Below are 19,846 nucleotides of genomic sequence, written 5' to 3' on the forward strand. Positions count from 1 at the left end.
CTTCCTCTTGCCCACCACAGGGTGCCTGGAACTGGACACAGCACTTGAGGTGCTGCCCAACCACTGCCCAGCACAGGGGAAGAATCACTGCCCTGCTCCTGCTGGCCACACCATTCCTGATCCAGGCCAGGAGCCATTGGCCTTCTTGTCCACCTGGGCACACTGCTGCCTCATGTTCAGCCTGCTGTCCATCAGTCCCTGCAGGTCCCTTTCTGCCTGGCTGCTGTCCAGCCACTCTGTCCCCAGCCTGTAGTGCTGCAGGGGTTGTTGTGGCCAAAGTGCAGGACCTGGCACTGGGACTTGTTAAACCTCACCGTGCTGGATTTGGGCCCTGGATCCAGCCTGTCCAGGTCCCTCTGCAGAGCCCTCCTACCCTCCAGCAGATCCACACTCACACCCAACTTGGTGTCACCACAGTTCCTTGAGGCCCCAGGTTGTCCCAATGCACTCCATGATTCCATGAAGCCTCCCAGTGTTACAGTGTCCCTTTGGTTCCATGGAACCCTTTGGTGTCACAAACTCCCTTGGATCCTTGGGCCCCACAGTGTCATAATGGCACCATGGTCCCCCAAGGCACTGCAGTGTCACAGTGGATCCTTGGTTCCATGGGGTCTGGTAGTGCAGCAATGCTCTCCTTGGTTCCCACAGTCTTTTATGCCTCCCACTCTCAGACAATAGAAGGGCACCTGTAGATGAAGGGGAGTGGGAGTAGATACCTACTCAAGAAGGTAATAATAAAAATTCCTCCTGACCCCCACGCCGAGGCAGGTGCCACTTCAGAACAGGTATGAGCCCCTGGATCTGGAGAGTCAGTCAGATGATTTAAATTATCTGTCCATTGAGCCTCCCAATTACGATTCATCTGTGAGAGGGATCGCCACCTCTAACATCAAAAAGGAACAAAGGGTAATCATGGTGGGTGACTCCCTTCTGATGGGAACAGAGAGCCCCAAAAGTTGACCAGACCCACCCCACAGAGAGGTCTGCTGCCTCCCTGGGGCCTGGGTATGGGATATCACTGAGAGACTGCCTGGGCTGATTCAGCTCTCTGATTATTAGCCACTGCTGATACTCCAGGCTGGCAGTGATGAGACTGAAAAGAGGAGTGTCAGGGCAATTAAAAGAGACTTTAGGACACTGGGACAAGTGGGTGATAGGACAGGGGCACAGGTAGTCTTTTCCTCAGTCCCTTTGGTCTCTGAAAATAACTGTGAAAGCAATAGAAGATGCATTATCAACAAGTGGCTAAAGGTTTGGTGTCATCAGCAGAATTTTGCAACTTTTATGGCACCTGGTCTGCTTGGACGAGGCTTCATCTTTTTGTTAAGGGCAGAAGAATTTTATCTCGTGAACTGGCAGAACTTGTCGAGAGGGCTTTAAACTAGGTCTGAAGGGGGAAGGGGATGCTGTTGGGCTCTCTGGAAGCAGGCCCAAGGGTGGCAAGCCTGAGTTAGGGGTGAAATCAGCAGCCCAGCTGAGGTGCATGGATACCAGTGCACGCAGCATGGGTAACAAACAGGAAGAGCTGGAGGCCATGGTCCAGCAGCAGAGCTGTGACATAATTTCCATCACAGAAACATGGCTGGAGTGCTGCACTGGATGGCTACAAGCTCGTCAGGAGAGAGGAAAGGGAGAAGAGGTGGAGGGGTGGCCCTTTATATTAGGGAGGCTTTGGACACCACAGGTATTGCAACTAATGATGATGGAGTTTAGTTCCTCTGGGTGAGAATTAGAGGGAATGCCAACAAGGCTGACATGCTACTGGGAGTCTGTTATCATCCAGCCAACCAGGAAGAAGTGGTGGACAACTCATTCTATAAGCAGCTAGAGAACGTTTCTGGATCATCAGCCCCATGTTCTTGTAGGTGACTTCAACCTTCCAGACATCTGTTGGGAACGTAATAGAACAGAAAAGAGGCAGTCCAAGAAATTTTTAGAGTGTGTGGAAAACAACCTTTTGTGACAAGTGGCAAGTGAGCCCACCAGGGGAGGGACTGTGTTAGATCTGTTGTTTGCAAATAGAGATGGGCTGGTGGGAGATGTGGTGGTTGGAGGCCACTTGGGGCAGAGTGATCATGAAATTATAGTGTTCTTGATATTTGGTGGAATGAGGAGGAACATCAAGAAGACTTGTACATTGGACTTCTGGAGACTCTGGCTTCTTAGGAGACTTATCCAGAGAGTTCCTTGGGAAGCAGCCCTTAAAAACAAAGGCGTTCAGGAAAGGTGGATATGCTTCAAAACAGATCTGGAGGGCACAGGAACCAACTGTCCCTGTGTGCTGAATGATGAGCTGATGAGTCAAACGTGCAGCCTGGATGTGCAAGGAGGTTTTGAAGGAACTTAAGATTAAAAAGAGGATGAATCATCTTTGAAAGGAGTGTCAGGTCTGTCAGGAAGTATTTAAGGGGGTTGCTGGGGCATGTAGGAAAAAAAATTAATGAAGCCAGAGTTCAGTACATACACAATTTTGCAACTTCTGTAATAGATAATAAAACAATGTTTTTCCAAATACTTCAATGGTAAAAGGAAGTGTAAGACCAACATTTGTTCTCTATTAGACGAGGGAGAGAACTCAGTAACTGCAAATGAGGAGAAGGCAGAAGTGCTTAATGCCTTCTTTGCCTCAGTCTTTAGTAGGAAGATGGCTTGTCCCCAGGACAACTGTCCTCTTGGGTTGGTTGATGGTGCCAGGGAACAGAATGGTCCCCCCATTATCCAAGAGAAAGCAGTCAGAGAACTTCTGAGCTGCTTGGATATCCATAAATCCATGGGACCAGATGGGATCCACCCCTGGGTGATGAGGGAGCTGGCAGATGAGCTTGCCAAGCTGCTCTCCATCATTTACCAGCAGTCCTGGCTCACTGGGGAGGTTCCAGATGACTGGAAGCTGCCCAATGTGACACCCATTCACAACAAGGGTGGGAAGGAGGATCCTGGTAATTACAGGCCAGTCAGCCTGACCTCAGTACCCACTAAGGAAATGGAACAGTTTATACTGAGTGTCATCACCCAGCACTTACAGCATGGCCAGGGTATCAGACCCAGCCAGCAGGGGTTCAGGAGGGGAAGGTCATGTTTGACCAACCTGGTCTCTTTTCATGACCAGGTGCCCCTCCTGGTGGATGCAGGACAGGCTGTGGATGTGTCTGTTTGGACTCCAGCAAGGCCTTTGGCACTGTCTCCCACAGCACACTCCTGGAAAAGCTGCAGCCCAGGGCTGGGAGAGGAGCACTCTGTGCTGGGTTCAGAACTGGCTGCATGGCCGGCCCAGAGAGTGCTGGTGAGCGCTGCTGCATCCAGCTGGCAGCCAGGCACCAGTGCTGTCCCTCAGGGCTCTGTGCTGGGGCCAGGGCTGTTTGATATTTTTATTGACGACATGGATGAGGAGATTGAGTCTTTCATTAGTAAATCTGCAGACGACACTGAGCTGGGAGCGTGTGTCCATCTGTTGGAGGGTAGGAGGGCTCTGCAGGCCGACCTGGAATGATTGGAGGGATGGGCAGAGTCCAATCAGATGAAGTTTAATAACTCCATGTCCCAAGTCCTGCAGTTTGGCCACAATAACCCCCTGCAATGCTAGAGGCTGGCGATGGTGTGGCTGGACAGTGCCCAGGCAGAAAGGGACCTGGGGGTCCTGCTCGACAGCCAGCTGAACATGAGCCAGCAGTGTGCCCAGGTGGCCAAGAAGGCCAATGGCTCCTGGCCTGGATCAGGAATGGTGTGGCCAGCAGGAGCAGGGAGCTCATTCTTCCCCTGCACTTGGCACTGGTGTACTTGGCATTATTCCCCTGGACTGGCACCGTACCTCGAGTGCTATGTCCAGTTCTGGGCCCCCCAATTTAGGCAGGACATTGAGGGCCTGGAGTGTGTCCAGAGAAGGGCAACAAGGCTGGTGAGGGGCTTGGAACATAAGTCCTGTGAGGAACAACTGAGGAAGCTGGGGTTGTTTAGTCTGCAGAAAAGAAGACTCAGAGATGACCTTATCCCTCTCTACAGTTTCCTGAAAGGTGGTTGTAGTCAGGTGTGGGTTGGCCTCTTTCTCCAGCAACGACTGACAGAACCAGAGGACACAGTCTTCAGCTGCACCAATGGAAATATAGGTTGGATTTTAGGGAAAAGTTTTTTACAGAAAGAGTGATAAAGTATTGGAGCGGTTTGCCAAGGCAGGAGCTGAACACTGTGCCGAGGTCCCTACTGTGAAACCACAGAGGGACATGGCTCCGGGGCAGCTGAGTAGGAGAATGCATTTCACCAGATTTTGAAATGTTCCAGGAAAAAAACCCCTAAAAACAACTAGCCAATGTGGAATTAAGAGACCTAAGTGATGTCTGAAGATGAGGAACTGCTAAATATCTGCTAAGATCCTTTTACTTCTCACCCTAACCTGAAAAGGTCTTAACTAGAAAGAGGACCTGGAATGTTAGACTGAAAAAGTGGAATCTCCTAATCTCCTGTGAGGATGGAAGCCCCAGCTCTGCCTGGAGACCAGCGGACAAAGCTGCATCCTCCTCCTCCTCCTCCGTGCCACTCCTGGGAGCAGAGGCAGCGTGGGTGCGACCTGTCGATTTCTCCCCACCTGAGCTGATTCTTTTTAACAAAGGCATTAAAAAGGAGAAAGATCTCCTGTCCTCTTTATTACAAATACCAGATGACAACACTCTTTCACTGATCTGAAAAGGATGACAAATTCAGAAAGTCTTTCCTGGGAGTGATCGCTCTGTTGTCGCTCCCTCTGGCGCTGGGGATAGCTGCTGCAGCCACAGGATACAAACTCTTGGTGTTTCCCAGATCCCAGTCTGGTGCAGGTTTGAGTGGTTCCAAAAAGGGAAAGGAAAAAACAGTCCAGGGAAAAATGTGGACTGCTTAGGTGAACTAACTAACAAGCAGAAGCAAAAAGCAAAAGCAAAGCAGGAGCACAGCAAGAAGCAAGAGCAAAGCAAAAGCAAAAGCTAAACTATGTACTTCCCCATCTCTCTGTCCCGCCAGCCGTGGGGGAGCAGGCTGATAACAAACCAAAACAAACCTTGCTCTTCAGAGCCAGTCTTGAAGGCACAGTACATAATATCCAGTATTAACAGAACACACGATTGGGGATACAAGCATCATAACCTCACCCTAGGACATTCCACCCCTTATACCCATATCGTCAACATACTAACATAAAACTTCCATCTGTTCCCCCCCAAAAATTACAAGCTATACTCATCCTCACCCCACAATCAGATCTCCCTGAGGTACACATTATGTTTTTCCATCTCTTTGCATTATCCACCATGTGCAACCTGGTCCCTGAGCAAAGACAACCCCACAAATGGGTTTGTCTGTACTCGAGGAAGAATTGATCCACACGGTCTTCCCTAACAAACCTCTGACATGTACCACTGCGACTTTATTTCCATCTGTTATATTCAGGGACTCAGACTGGGCAGGACCTGCTCGGCTGGTGGAACCTCTAGTGTTAACTAACCAGGTGGCCTTTGCTAAATGCTGCTCCCAAGTTTTGAAAGATCCCCCACCCAAGGCTTTCACCTGGGTTTTTAGTAGTCCATTGTACCTCTCCACTTTGCCTGCAGCTGGTGCATGGTAGGGGATATGGTACACCCATTCAATGCCATGTTCCCCAGCCCAGGTGTTGATAAGGCTGTTCTTGAAATGAGTCCCATTGTCTGACTCAATCCTCTCAGGGGTACCATGCCTCCACAGGACTTTCAAGGCCCAGGATGGTGTTACGGGCCATAGCATGAGGCACAGGGTAAGTTTCCAACCATCCTGTGGTGGCTTCTACCATTGTGAGCATGTAGCGCTTGCCTTGGCGTGTCTGGGGCAGTGTGATGCAGTCAATCTGCCAGGCCTCCCCATACTTGTACTTGGACCACCAACAACCATACCATAGGGGCTTCACCCTCTTGGCTTGTTTGATGGCAGCACACGTCTCACAGTTATGGATAACCTGAGAAATACTGTCTATGGTTAGATCCACCCCTCAGTTTTGTGCCCACTTAGAGGTGGCATCTCTGCCCTGATGACCTGAGGCATCACGGGCCCATTGAGCCAGGAACAACTCCCCCTTATGTTGCCAATCTAAGCCTATTTACGACACCTCTATCTTTGCAGCCTGATCTACCTGCTTGTTGTTTCGGTGTTCCTCACTAGCCTCACTCTTGGGGACATGGGCATCTACATGACAGGCTTTCACAAGTAGCTTCTCTACCTCAGTGGCAATGTCTTTCCACTCATCAGCAGCCCAGACTGGATTCCTCTATGCTGCCAGTTGGCCTTTTCTGCCTTTCTAACCAACCCCACAGAGCATTGGCTACCATCCACGAATCAGTATAAAGGTAGAGCTTTGGCAACCTCTCTTTCAGCAATGTCCAGGTCCAGCTGAATGGCCTTGAGTTCAGTAAATTGACTTGATCCACCTTCTCCTTTGGTAGTTTGTGCATCCTGTCATGCGGAGCTCCACACGACTGCTTCCCACTTCCAGTTCATCCCTATGATGTGACAAGAACCATCAGTGAAAAGAGCATAGCGTGTTTACTCTGCTGGTAGTTGGTTGTATGGTGGAACTTCTTTAGCCCATGTCACTTGTTCCTGCTCTTCTTTGTCAGTGAGACCAAAGTTCTTACCTTCCAGCCAGTTTGTAATTGTCTCCAAAATCCCAGGGTGATTCAGGTTTCTAATAGGGGCATGCTGTGTGATGAGGGCAATCCATTTGCTCCATGGGGCATTGGTGGCATGGTGGGTAGGGGGAACTTTTCCTTTAAACATCCACCCCAGCACCGGTAGTCAGGGTGCCAGGAGGAGTTGTGTTTCTGTGCTAATCACCTCCAAGGCTGCTTGAACTCCTTCATAGGTGGCCAAGATTTCCTTCTCTGTGGGAATGTAGCTGGCTTCGGATCCTCTGTGACTTTGGCTCCAGAATCCCAGTGGTCTGCCTCGAGTCTCCCCAGGCACCTTCTGCCAAAGGCTCCAGGACAAGCCATTGCTCCTGGCTACAGAGTAGAGCACATTCTTTACCTCCGGTTCTATCGTGACGGGGCCAAGGGCTACTGCATGAGTGGTCTCCTGCTTGATCTGGGCAGAGGCTTGTTGCTGTTCAGGGCCCCACTGGAAATCGTTCTTTTTGCAGGTGACCAGGTAGAGAGGGCTCACAATCTGGCTGTACTCGTGTCATGGTTTGAGGCTGGCAGTGCCCCCCATGAAAATATACTTTCCCTAGTGGCTTCTGTGAGATGTGATCAGGAACAGAGCAAAGCAGGCTCCAACTTAGGAATAAAGGAAACAAACTTTATTAACTACAACATCTAAAAAGGAACAGACACAAAACTAAGAATGAAAACCCTCCAAATACATTTCTCCTCCTCTCCCTCCTTTTCCTCCACAACATGAAATAAATTGAAACATAACAATGAAATAACCATAAATTTCCACACCACCACCATCTCTCAGATAAGCAACTTTTGAGTCCATCATCACCACTCAAATAATCAATTCTGAAGTCCATCAGGGAGACAAGAGTCCCCCCCCTTGCACCATAGGCTTCCCCCAGAAACACAACTGAAACCTCTTGTGATTCTATGTCAATCGTGGCACTGCCTGGAGAACATTTGCCCTTTTGACTTCTTCCCTCCATGTCCAGTGCTCTCACCACTGCACATGGACCAGGACTGCTTTTAGGGTTCCCCATTTAAAGATGCTCCACCCAGTTCCAAAAGCAGCAGTCTCTCAGCTTCAGGACACCAGTCCCCCCCAGATTTAACCCCTGGGGCCGAGGGGTCTCGTGAACAGAGATCTTCCCCTCCACAGAAGACACAGGGTATCCCACACCCTCCTCAGCCATCTCTGTTCACTCCACTGCTTCACTCTTGGCTCCAAGGCACTGCCTCCCCCTAAATGCAGTCTCTGTGTGACAGGAAAAACATGGGTCTGTCCATGACCAAACAAGAAAGAGTCCAGCTCAAGGCCACTCCATCACCTCCTCCCACCTAGGACTCTTCTCACCTCTTCTAACATCTCTCACTTGCACCAGCTTTCATCACACTTGCCCATTTCCTCTGGCTTCATCTCTCTCTCGCCTCATTCTGATTCAGGAGGATCAGTATTTGTAAGGTTTCCATTATTCTACCAAGGGGTTAAAATCTTTGCCTCTGTCTGCCCAGAACTCCCACAGCGGCCGGGCACCTTCTCTCGATGCATCCCCCGCTTCTGGCCGACCATGCTGCCAGTCCATGATACCGAATTTCAAGGCAGCACAGGCACTGGCTCTCTCTCTCTATCTCTCTCCAGGGGGGTAGGAGGGGGGCCCAATGCTTCTCAGGCTCCTCCACCCTTCCATCTTGCAAGGCCTTCACCCCCCTCCTCTGCCCGAGGCTCCGGCCTACCTCACCCGGCCACATGGCTTCCCTCCCCCAGCCAGCCCCGGCTGGGCAGGGGAGCTCTGAGCTCCTCCACTGACCGGGACCAAAAGAGAGCTCCCCAGGGAGTTCTTGCTTTTAACCCCCTGTGTTCTCAGAGGCAGTCCACACCTTCAGTGGCCAAACCAGGTGCCAATATTCCAATCCAAGCACTGATTGGTTTGACCAAAACCTCCCAAAAAACTCACTTCCTTCTTAACCTGTGAGAGGTTGGGAGAAAATTTGCCCTGGTATCATTTTGTCACAGTACGTACGATTTGTAAAGTAACCCCAAAACCACATAGTTAGCATGTGATAGCTCTGAATCCATGTGTCTGCCTTGCAGTGGAAGTTAAAGATCCATTAAATCCTCACCTTATTAACCATAAAGCAAACTGGATAACAGCCACAGCAGCCTTAGCTATGGTTAGCCTGTGTTCCCAGGGATGTCGGGGTGTTCCTGATGGGGCAGAAGGAAGAGCTCCAGGCCCTCTGTGAGGGTGAGCGACAGCAGCGGGCTGTCAGTGGGGGCTGGCCGGGTGAGCTGCAATGCCTGGGCAGGGAGCTGCAATCCCTGCCCCGGCTGCGGTGGGCTTTGCTCCTTTTGTGGACAAGGGGTGGTGTGGGCAGAGCACACAGAGATTTTAGGGACATGGGTGAGGGGATTCATGGCCAGCACCTTGCAGCTGATCCCCTTGGCTGCTCTTGTCTTGTGGGCATGGCAAGAGCTGGGTGGGATGGCCCTGGCAGGAAAGTCTCCTTGGATTCCTGCAGATCCAGGTTCTGACAGTGGTTTTGTTCCTCTCTCTTCCAGCCCCTCAAGCCCTGAGTGAAAACAACAGACCCTCCCACATAAGCATATTTGTCCAGGTGATGTTCGAGGGAAGAGCTGCAGAACCACTTTCATTTGCTGGCTCAGAAGAGCCTGTGTCTCTTTAAGACCTCCAGATCCCTGGGAAGGTGAGACCACCTGGAGACCAGAGGAGACCAGCTGGAGCTCCAGGCACAGCTGACGACTGGCACAGCTGAGCCTGTGGGAAGCTCCCATAGCTCCTGCCTTCTCCCTCCCTGCTGACAGCTGCCTCCCTCCAGCCCTCAGACCCTGCCCATCCCCTTTCTTCCCTCTCAGCTCACCCCTTTGCTTCACCTTCCATTAATAAACAGTTTGGCTTCCTCGCTTTGCCTGCATCTCTGTGGAACTGATGCAATACAAATCCAGAGCCCTGGGACACACAGGCCCCTCCTGCTGTTCTCTTCCATGCCGTGTTTTGTGCACAGACACAGAGGAATGAGGGCAAATCAGGCTGGAAAGGTCCCTGTGCTGAAGGTCCAGTTCCACAACACTGCAGTTACAGATCTTGCTGAGCACCCTGGAGCCCCTGGATTTTGGAAGAGCCAAGCTGAGGATGCTCTGAACCCAGCTGTGAGGGATTCCATGGCAAGCATCCACAGAGGGCAAAGGAGCTTGGAAATGCTGGATGGTTTCAAGAACAGCTTCCTGAAAGCACAGCAGTGCTCCATCCCTTCACAGGATCAGGAAGAGGGCAGAACCAGAGACCATCCGGGCTTAACAGAGAGCTTTGGGTGTGCCTAAGAGCAAATGAAGCAGCAGCACAGTGCCCGAGACTCAGAAGTGCGACCGTGCCAGTGCACAAAGCACTGTCAGACAGTGCTGGGATCTTGGGTGTGGTTCTGGTCCCCACAGCTGAGGAATGGCAGCCCCAGCCTCAGACCCAGTCAGAAATCTAAGCAAGTGAGACCAGAGGGAGGGCACCCTTCCAGTTTCTCTGGGGCATGGCCGCCAAACAACCCCTGCTGCTTCTTCCTCCGCCTGTGTTTGGGGTGTGCTGCTGGCAGAGCCAGCCAGGTTGTGCTCTGTGTTCCAAAGCCTGTTGGGTGCAGGCATGAAAAGCACTGTGTGCACAGCAGAGAGTCCTGGAAGGTGCTGACAAGAGCATCCTGCGGGGACAGGGCTCTGGTGTCTGGCTGGAAAAGCCTGGTTTTGCTGCTGTGACCACAGGCAGGAGTTGAGGCAGCTGAAGAGGCAGCCAGCAGCCTGTGTTTGTAGAGGGCCTGGGGCTGCATGCCTGAACCTCCACCTGAAAACTCACTTGGGGAATACGAGCTAGAGCTGGAGTGCCTGTCCTGAAAGATCCTGAAGTCATTCAGCCTTGCCAGCTTTTCTTAAGGTATTCCCCAGGAAAGCTACACATTTGGGGAAATGCCTTTGGAGGAAAGGGGCTTGCTTCTCAAGGAAAGTGCTTCCCAGGGAACTCCCAGTGAGGTAGGTAAAAGTGTCCCTTTTGGCTCTCTGTGCTCCTTTCAGTCCTTGAGGACTGTTGCACTTGGCAGAGGGGCAGGGCAAGGGAGAAGGCTGTGAAGAGTGGGTTTGGCATCTGCCTGGACCTGCGGAGACCAACCCAAGCACCTGCAGCAGGGTGTCTTCCCCCACTTTGGACAGAGGTGTGAGCAGCAGAATCTCTGTCTAGCCACAAGCTCCAAAACTCACTTTGAGAGCTGTGAATTAAAAGTCTTTATGCACACACTTTTCACATCTTCCCTGTCTGCTGTGTTTCAACTCTTGGCAAGATGCATTTGCCTCTAGCTTGGTGGAAGCTGCTGTGGCCCAGGGCCAGCACAGAGCTGGGCTGGGTGGGTCAGGCAGCATGGCAAGTCTTGGTGTGTCCCTGGCCTCAGAAAAGGCTTGGAAGGTTTGCCTCCCCAGGTGTCCTGCTCGTTGGCTCTCTCTGTGCATCTTGGAGAGAACAAGGTAAGCATTTCTGGCAGCTGGGCATCAGCAGGCCTTAAACTGGGGCCGTGTTGTGGAGCGAGCCCAGCTGAGATACCCTGAGAGGAGCCCAGTGCTCCTTGCTCCCCTCTGCTGACTCATGAGCGTTTGTCTGGTTTTGGGATGACCCTGGCTGTGTCAGAGGGTGCTACGTGGACACGAGACAGCCGGTCCTGTCCCGCTGGGTCCCAGCAGTGCCTCGCAGCAGTCCTGCATCCACATCAGGATGCTGGCCAAGAGAGGTCTTGGAAGCTGAGGCAGCTGATTTTAAGCTTGTGCAGGTGCCTACATGTCAAGGCCAACGGTGTTCCCTCAGGATACAGCAGTCCTGAGTGGTCTCCCTCATTCAAAGAAATTGGCCCTTTTATTGACCTGGCAGGAGGGCAGGAGTCTGCCCCCATTAAAATATTTCTCTGCCACGTATAAATTTCAGTGGGTTGATGTAGGAATTGCATCAAACATACCATCCATCTTTATGCTGCTGAGATGATTTGATTGGCAGGGGGTTCAAAATACACTGTGTCAGATTCCTATACTTGAAGCTGATGTCCAGATACTGGCCAGAAGCAGTCTCGATGCCCTAAAAAGCACAAAGTCTTCCTCATGCCTTCTCTGCACTGGGCTGATTCTGTATTTCCCCTTAGTTCTTCTGGTAGACTATGTCTAAAGCTTTTTCCCAAGTCACTCTCATGTCAAGTTAGGCCAGCCAGGTTTTTCTTATGCTAATTGGTGCTAAGTACTTATGTCTGTCTGTGCTAATTACTTGTTTACTAATGTGAATGCCTTGTGCTTACTTATGTCAAACAAAGGCCTTGTTTCATTGCCAAAGGTGCCTGAGGCTGCCTGCTCCTTGTGGCACCTGTTGCTTTCCTGTGGAATGTTCTACCTGCCCTGAGAGTAAAGAGGGAGCTGGAGAAAGAGCTTGCCAGGCTGCTCTGGATCCCTGACCAACAGTCCTGGTTAAGTGGAGAAGTCCGAGCTGAGCAAAGGTGCCAATGGAACAGCCGTGCACAGGAAGGCTCGGTGGGAAGGGTGATCCAGGAACCACAGGCCTGGCAGCTGAGCTGCCACCGGGGAAGGCCTTGGAGCAGATCCTCCTGAGGGCCATCCCACAGCACGTGCAGGGAACCAGGGCGTCTGCTGGAGGGTGGGAAAGCTCTGCGGAGGGACGGGGACAGCTGGGGGTCCTGGCGGGGTGTTAACAGCTTCTGTGGGGGAGTTTGGGGAGTTGGTGTTGGGGGGGTGTTGGAGAAGGCATCGTCTGGAAGGTGAGAGGTCTTGGCTGGAATTTGAGTCAGTTTGAAGGCAGCATCTGTGGCTTGGCACAGCTTTGGTTACGGAGGGCAGAAAGACTATCTGTGACTTTTCCTCTTCATGGTCCTGATTCTCCTGCAGGGAACAAGAGGGGAGAGCTGTACTTTACTGGCCACTGAGATAACTGTACCAGGGGGAGGATTAGCCCTTTTGCCATCTACTCATTTGTTTGGGCTACTTTTGTAACACTCAGTGGACTTTCATTTCTTGAGAGCTTTTATTCCTTAAGAGAATTTGGATAATATCATCCTTTCACAGAAAACTGTTTGCAAACCAAAGAATGGCCCTTTTTTTTTGCCTCTGTGTAGTATTATGTTCTGTAAAGTGACTCTCAGTGGATGAGGTTAAGGCAAATGAGTTGCTGCTTTGAGATGGGAAGCAAAATTCCAACTCTTCACCTTCTCAGGTCATCCCAATCAATTTGGGAAGTTTGCAACTTTTTGGAACTACTTGAGTTGAGCAACGGGAAGTAAAGCTTTCCTGAAGTGAGGCTTGTTAAATGCCAGATTCTTCTGTGCCTACCCCACTAAGGTGTTTTTGTGCTGAAGGAAATTACTTCAATGAGAAAATAATTTCAGGATGTAGGGCTTCTGATTGAGACCAAGTGTTGCCAGCAGTTGTTCCGGGTGCTCCTGCCAACAGCCCCTGCAGGAAGGAGCACAGACCCCAGTGCACATGGGCTTTGGCTGCCCCAGGCACAGAAGCCCCCCGGGGGCACAGGTCTCTGGGGCAGGAGATGGGCAGCAGCACTGCCAGGGCTCAGGGGGTAGCAGGTATGCTTGGGCAGGGACTCTGCCACACCTGCTGATGTCAGTGCTCCCCTGGCTCCAGGGGTCAGAGCAGCATTTGTGCCCTGGCCCACACGTTCCTTGTCTGGGTCACACCTGCGGGTTTAGGATGGCCACCAGCCGGGACGTGTCCCAGGGAGGCCGTGCCAGCTTCTGTGGAAGGCCCCGTGCCCTTCCCAGCACGGCTCTGTTGGCAGCCCTGGGGGCTCCTTCTGCTGCTCTGAGTCCACAGAGCAGGGCAGTGTTTGCTGATGGTTTGAGCCCTTCCTAAAGACTCTGTCGGGCTGCATTAGACACTTGGGACCAGGGATTCCTTCCAACCTGGGCCACTTTGGGTGGGCTGGGGGTGGCCCCAGGGCAGGGGGTGGTGTGTACAGGGGCCCTTTGTGACACAGTGCAGCATGGTCACCGTGGCATGGAATGGGTGTCCAAGAGCTCTTTGTGACACGTGGTGACATAGGAGCTGGAGGTGACAAGACCACGCCACAGTGCTCGGAGCACACAACGGGACAGAGCAGTGCTGTGAGGAGCCCCTGCACAGCACACTCGTTCGTGTCTGACCCAGAGCCTTTCCGAGACGTTATTTCTGCAGCTGACCTCGAGGCCAAACCACAGGACTTGCTGAGCCCTGGCCTTCCCAAGGCTTCTCTTCTGCAGGTGCCCTCGAGGGCAGACCGTGGGACTTGGTGTCCTGGAGGCATCTCCCATCCCTGCCGCCGGTGCCCTCGAGGCCAGACCACAATCCTTGACAGGAGTCTCCTGTCCTTGTGGCAGGAGCCCTAGAGACCAGAGTGCAGGACTTGCTGTCCTGCAGCCTTCCTGAGGCTTCTCTCTTGAAGGTGCCTTCCAGGCACGACTGCAGGACTTGCTGACTCTGAGGTTTTCTGAGGCATCTCTCCTGCAAGCAGCCACAAATCCAGTCACTGACATGGAGCAGAGACCCCCGAAAGTGCCCAAGCTGGCGTGGGTGGAGGAGGAGGAAGAAGGCCCTGGAGCTGCCCCAGCACAGGAGACTGAAGAGGTGGTGCCACTTGAGCTGCCACAGGAGGGTGAGTGGCAGAGCTGGGCCAGAGGACTGGTGCCTGAAGCCAGCTTGGCATCCCATGGCATCCCATGGCATCCCATCCCATCCCATCCCATCCCATCCCATCCCATCCCATCCCATCCCATCCCATCCCATCCCATCCCATCCCATCCCATCCCATCCCCTGGGGACATGCCCATGGACAGGACAGAAGAGGGGCCAGGCAGACACCCCACAGCAGCCATGCTCCATCCCCTGGGGCATCCCAGGGCTGTCCCTGCCTGGGGAGCGCAGGGCTGGGCTGTGTTCTCTGGCCTCTCCCGCAGCCCCTCAGCTCTGGCTGCGCTCGCTCTTTGCCAGATGCAGCCGTGGAGCGCACACAAGAGCAGGACCCTGCCCGTGGCCGCTTCCGCAGAACAGCACAGGTACCTGCAGTCATCCCCACCTGGGCTGGGCCTGCTGTCACCACGCTTGGAGCATTCTGTGGAACATCCCTGGCTTCTTGCCCTTCTCCTACAGCTGGTTTGCAAATTCATCAAGCGAATTCGGCAGGAAGAGACCAGCACCATGGGCACTGGGCTCCGAGCATATTCGCACATCTTCAAAACCAAGACCAGTGCTTCCCTGCTGAGCATGCTCGTACAGGAGGGGTTTTGCAATCCAAAGCAAGTAAGCAGCCTGTGGCCAGGTTTTGATCCTCCCAGGAATTGCTTGGCCTCCCAAGCCACACCCGCTGGGCACTGGACGCCTTTGAGGCCATGGCAGTGTGCTGGGAAGGGAAGCACTTCCCTGGGGAAGCTGGCAACATTCCTCCCTCTGGCAGCTTTCCAAGTCTCCCTGTGCCTTCTCCAGGTGCCCGCCATGGTGAGGTACATCCACCAGTGGCTCATGGCCAATCAGTTTGTAGAGCACCGGCTGAACAGGACCCTGCTGTATATCACCAAAGCACAGCCAGCTGATGTAGTCATGACGCTCCTGCGTGTGGCCCCATCCTGTGACAGGTATGGGCCCACCTGCCCAGAGGGCTCAGGGCTCCCCAATCCATCAGCCTGTACAGCCTCTCCCAGGTGTCTGACCAACAGAGACTTCCAGGGCTCTCTGGCTGCTCCCTTTGCCACCCTGGCACGTCAGTCCCCGAGCCTGCTGCCATGCCCCCTCGCTGCCCCTCAGGGGCCTGTCCCCACAGGGCTGGGCTTCCTGGCTGCTGCTGGCGAGGGACAGTGGGCAGAGGCAGAGCTGGCAGCCAGTTCAGGTCCCCACTGCTGCCCAAGCCATGGTGCTGTGTCTGAGCCCCCCCTGAGACAGAGCTCTAACCCCACAGAGCTGCTTTGACCATGTGGAACAGCATCATGTGCTCGTCCAGGACTGCGGAGCCTGCGCTGCTGATACTCCTGGATGTGCTGAGGAGATGGCCCGAGCACAGCACGTGCACCTCAGATGGGGACAAAACGGGTGTCTTTGTCCTGGCTGTGAGTTTCTGCAACTGGCCTTTGCTGGCCCCAAAGCCGCCTCTCCAGCAGCTCTCCATCCTCCTTCCCCCACTGCATCTCCCTGCCTCAGGCGCTGGGCTGAAACCTGGCCTTGGGGCAGCTTCAGGGGCACCAGGCCCGGTGCTCCTCCTGCCTCTCTCCAGGCCTCTCCCTCCCCTGCTCAGGCCCTGCCACATGGACACCTCAGCACTGAGCGCTGTCTCGGGGGGCTTTGCAGGCAACTGTGGTGATGTGGAAGATCCTCCAGGTGCCCTGTATCCCACGTATTGTGATGGTGTATTTCCCCCGCCTCTTTGTGCATCTGCTCTTCCAAGCGCTCTTCAGCACTCTGGATATGCCAGAGAAGGTCAATACCTTCTGGAAGGGATGCCAGCAGCAATACGGCCTTGCCATCAGCCCCAACAGGTTCTCCATCCCACTCCTCCTGTCCCTGCCACATCCCTGGGCAGGAGCCAGTGCTCCAGCGTGACCTGGGCTTTGCTCTGCACGCAGGTTTGCAGTGCGGACCCTGATGTCCCTGCTCTGCCGAATGCAGCACGAGGATGTGGTGGTGGCAATGGAACGCAAGTGTGGCTGGGACACGCTGCTGTGTGCTGACACCCACCACTATGCCGTGGGTCTGCTGGCCAGGTGAGACCCCCTTCTCCACGCTGCCTCTGACATTCGTGCTCTGTGCCCAGGGAGCCCCACACAGTCCCTGTGGTCATGAACCACAGGGCCTTGTCACTGAGGGACAGCCAAGCAGAGTGGAAAAGGCTGGGAGAGGAGGGTGCCCATAAGGAGCCGCCTCCCAAATAGCCCAGGGCCCCGTGCAGGATGCTGGGGAAAGACCAGACCTCTGTGAGTCAGTCCTGGCAGAGGTCTATCCCCCAGCCCACAGTCTTGGTTACTTTTTCTCCTGCCAGGGAGATGTCCTGTGTCTCCATCCCCTTGCGTTCCCAGATCATTCGCTACCTGCTCCGGCTGCTCAGCACCCAGGAGCCACGCTGGGAGCTGCCTGCCCTGGCGTTCCTTGCGGAGGTGAGCCTGATGGCCAGCGCTGCCTCGCTGAGCTGCCTCCCAGCTCTCTGCCCTCTCGTAGCCACAGCTGCCCGCGCCCTGTGGTGCTGCCTGGGCCCAGCCCTGTACGGTTCTGGGCTCCTGCCGGCCGGGTCCCCTGACACTACCCTGTGCCTTTCAGGTCCTCGAGTTGCTGGACTTGAGTGAACATGGTGCTAACAGACTCCAGCAAATCTTGTCAAGGCAGCTGCGGAGCAAGTGCAGGGAGAGGCGTCGCCTGGCACTCAGGGTCCTTTTCGAGATCATTGACGATCCCTCAATGGTGAGAAAGGGGCAGCGACTGAGGCTGAGCTAGAAAATACAGTCTCTTGGGCTTGGCTGGGCTCTGGGAACTGGGGCAGATGCTCCCAGCACTCTTGCCTCCCGGTTCAGCTGCCCGAGTGCTTCGGGACAGACCTTTAGCCTCTGAGCCCTGTGGCAGCAGGATGGATGGTGTTTCACAAATTTGTGTTCCACATAGAGCAAAAAAATGTGGAGCCTGACTGAAAGTCTTGTGGAGCTCCTGTGGGATGCAGATGGAGAGATAGTCAGCATGACAGTCATGCTACTCAGCTTTATCATCTTGGACAATGACATGCTGATACCCAGCCCCATGGCACTGCAGCTGGTTGAGGCGCTCCTGCCACTCTTTGACCATGTAAGGCTTGCTGCCCCCAGCCACGGCCACTGGGTGCTGCCCAGAAACTTTTTGCCCTGTGGATTTGCAGGCTGCGCCAAGCTGAGCCCTGTGCAGCTGATGCTGAGGTCTTTTTTTCTTCCTTTCATACAGGAGAATAGCCAGGTGCAGCTGCTCTCCATACTGCTCTTCCGAACATTGGTGACTCTTCCACAGGAAAAGGAAAAAGAGGCCCTGAAGACACACCTGCGCCAGAGCCTGCTGCCACTCTTCTTCCACTGCCACGATGAGAATCAGCGTGTGGCAGAGGTGAGGACTCGTGGGCTGCTGCTGTCCCCCTGGCAGGGGGCTCGGCTGCCTCCTGCCCTGGAGCCTGCCAGGCTGCAGCCTCCTCCATGCCTTGGCACAGGGACGCGGGTCCTGCACCCTGGGCTGTGGGGCCATCTCCGCGTCTCTGCTGCTCTCCAGGCCTCTCTGGAAACGCTGCTTTGTGTGGTGGAGTTCCTGAAGAGAAGCGATCTTGAAAAACTGGTGAAGGACAAGAAGCTGTGGAAGTTCACTGAGTGCCTGGTAAGGACGGGCTGGAAGCCCCAGCCTCAGCCTGGAGAAGGCCCCTGAGCATGTGCTCAGTGTGCGGTGCTGGCAGCTGTGCCCCTGCCCGCTGCTGCACCCAGAGGCCGGGCGGGCTCTTCTCCAGGCTCCTGTGGGCCCGAGCCGGGGGCCGATGGAGCCCCAGCCCGGCGGGGCTGCGGGATGGGATGGCAGTGCGGCTCCCCGGGCAGCAGCCGGCCCCCTGCCCCCTGCAGAGCCCGGCACCAGCGGCTGCTGGCCGCGCCTCAGGGCTGTGCGGGCAGGGGAGGCCGGGGCTGGGTGCAGGGAGCGCCTGGCCGAGGGGCTGAGCCCGCGCCAAGCCTTCCCTGCTGCCGCTCTCTGCAGCTGGCAGAGGACACGAGCCGAGCGGCCGAGCACCTGCGCCGGGCCCTGCCGTACCTGCGGAACCCACAGGAGTCCCTGCGAGAGGCGGCCATCAGGTTCATGGGTGAGCCACGAGCCCGGGCTCCCTCCCCGGCCCGCCGCAGCTCGGGCCCAGCCCTGCCCGCTGCCCCGGCAGTGCCGTCCGGGCCTGGCACCGTGGAGCCCCGCCTGGCCCAGTCACTGCTGCTGCCCTCTGGCAGCCGTGCCCTCGGGCGGCAGCGTGCGGCGTGGCCCGGGCTGAGCCCTGCCGGGCCAGCAGGGTGTGTGGCCGCAGCGCCGGCAGCGCCGCTGGCAGGGAGCTGTGCCGCTGGCGCCGTGACAGGCTCTGTGTTCACAGGAATGGCCGGGCGGCACCTGAGGGGGAAGAGGGAAGAGCTCCAGCTCATCTGCAGCGGTGAGTGAGGGCAGCGGGCTGGCAGTGGGGGCTGGCAGGGGCAGCTGTGAGCCCTGCCCCGGCTGCCAAGGGCTCTGCTCCTCGTGCGGACGAGGGGCATCGTGGGCAGAGCACACAGAGATTTCAGGGCCATTGGGGCATTTGTGGCCAGCAGTTTCGGTCTGATCCCATTGCTCCCTGCTCCCTCCCGGCCATGGCTAGAGCGGGCTGGGATGGCCTTAGCAGGGGGCTCTCCTCAGGTCCCTGCAGATCCAGGATCTGACCATTGCTCTGTTCCTCTCTCTTTCAGCCCTTGAACACCTGACAGAGGACATCAGCAGTGCCGTGTCAGACGCAGCACTTCAAACATTGTATGTCCTCCGGGCACTACAGAGTGGGCGATATTCCATCTTCCAGAGGCTGCAAAATCAATTCCGCAGGGCATGGAGGACACGGCCTCGTCTGTCAGGGCTCGGCTGGCTGTGCTGCTGGAGCTCTACAGAGAGCTGATCCCAGAGGCTCTGTCTGCTGGGCTCACTTGAGCCAGCAGGAATTTTCCATTTCTTTGAGATTATTCTTTTCTTCTTCTTGTTTTTTCCTTTAGTATATGAATATAGGATGTGTTGTAATAAACAGACTCCCAGGAGCTTTCTTTTGCTGCCCAGGGTCTGCAGGGCATAGGGGAAGAGGGGGAAAAGGGTGTCTGGGCTCAACAAGCTGCCCAGGCGTGCAGTGTTGCAGATAAAATGACCAGAAGCTCCTTGGCCTTTGGTGGGTCTGCTGAAGCCTTTGTGCTGCCAACAGAGCAGGTGGGCAGAGGCCAGAGCTGCAGGGATCCCTGTGAGCACGGTACCTGGAGATGGCCACAAACCCTGTCCCAGGCAGGAACCGCCATCTGTGTCCTCCTGCCTGTGTGCTGCTGGCTGCATTGCTGAGGGCTCCCAGGTGCCTCTTGATGGGGCTCCTCTGGAGCTCCTGTGGGGCTGCGGCGCTGCTGCCAGGCAGCTTGGCCGGGCTGGGGGA

The 19,846-nt window shown here is 54.9% G+C and overlaps 1 protein-coding gene and 1 long non-coding RNA gene across 2 annotated transcripts in view; one reads left to right on the forward strand and one right to left on the reverse strand.

The window, feature by feature from the left end:
- The window catches only part of LOC135306049 (zinc finger protein 420-like), a 415,160-nt gene that overhangs the window by 272,910 nt on the left and 122,404 nt on the right, over positions 1-19,846 (reverse strand). The gene's annotated exons all lie outside the window — the stretch shown is intronic.
- Positions 492-4,620, forward strand: LOC135305715 (uncharacterized). Its single transcript, XR_010366698.1, has 2 exons — positions 492-785; positions 4,396-4,620. It is a non-coding gene; the product is annotated as an uncharacterized LOC135305715 (long non-coding RNA).

This window comes from Passer domesticus, chromosome 8, assembly GCF_036417665.1.
Source record: "Passer domesticus isolate bPasDom1 chromosome 8, bPasDom1.hap1, whole genome shotgun sequence".
NCBI classification, from domain to species: domain Eukaryota; kingdom Metazoa; phylum Chordata; class Aves; order Passeriformes; family Passeridae; genus Passer; species Passer domesticus.